Below are 1,086 nucleotides of genomic sequence, written 5' to 3' on the forward strand. Positions count from 1 at the left end.
CCTCCGTGCTTCCCTCCCTCCCTCCATCTAGCCGCGCCTCTGCTCCTGCCTCCCTGCCCGCACCCTGCCGTTCATCCATGGATCCCCTCATCCATCCATCCATGGATCCCCTCGTCCATCCATCCATGGACCCATCTATTGTAGCACCACCACCACTTTCCCTTCCACCCTTCACTCTTCCATTCATCCACCCCTCCTTCTGTCCCTTGCTCCTGCCATTCTGCTTCTCATCCATCCGTGCATCCACCATCCTGCTATTTATCCATCTGCCCTTCCCTCCATCAATCTCTCCTTCTTTCCATCCATCCATCCATCCATCCATCCATCCATCCATCCATCCATCCATCCATCCATCCATCCATCCATCCACCCCTCCATCCATCCATCCATCCATCCATCCATCCATCCATCCATCATCCATCCATCCCTGGCCCGGGTGGGCAGCACTGCTCGGGGCATGGCAGGGGAAGCGGCTCTGGGGGAAGGAGCAGGTTTGCCCAAGCAGTGGTGGTGGCTCCTGCAGGGGGAACGAGGCAAAGGTCGCCCTCGCCCCGGTGGGAGAGCAGGTTTTGCAGCGGAGGAGAAGGAGGGATCTGGGGGAAACGCAGCCTCGCTGCCTCTCACACCCCCTGGGGATGTTGCGACAGCACAGCTCTGTCACATTCTCACGCTCCCCAAGCTGCTGTCCCGGCGTGTTCCTGACCAAAGGAACGCCCCACCGCCACGGGCCGTTCCCAGCCCGCATCCCCTCATCCCCCTCCACCGACACCTCAGTCTGAGGGCTGGCCAAAGGGATGGGACAGCAGAGCCGGCAGCCACCACGGCAGCGACAGGGGTGGGACAGGGGCCAGCAGCTCCAGCCAACTCAGCTGCCGGCTCCTCCGAAAAGGCAAGGCAGGGCACAGCCCTGGAAACGCCTCCTCATCTCTGCCCGAGTGGGAATTGCTTGCCGTGGCTGTCGCAAGAGGCACGGCTGGGTGGCTGCAGGCTGCGGGCAGGGAGGAGCAGGCACACGAGTTTGTGTCGAGGGGCAGGGAGGAGCAGGGGTAGGGAGGAGCAGGCACACGAGGGTCTGGCGAGGGGGCG

At 62.7% G+C, this 1,086-nt stretch overlaps 1 protein-coding gene across 1 annotated transcript in view; it reads left to right on the forward strand.

Moving 5' to 3' along the window:
• The window catches only part of PPL (periplakin), a 26,690-nt gene that overhangs the window by 13,803 nt on the left and 11,801 nt on the right, over positions 1–1,086 (forward strand). The window lies entirely within an intron of this gene.

Source organism: Geospiza fortis, unplaced genomic scaffold, assembly GCF_000277835.1.
Source record: "Geospiza fortis unplaced genomic scaffold, GeoFor_1.0 scaffold114, whole genome shotgun sequence".
Taxonomy (NCBI): Eukaryota; Metazoa; Chordata; class Aves; order Passeriformes; family Thraupidae; genus Geospiza; species Geospiza fortis.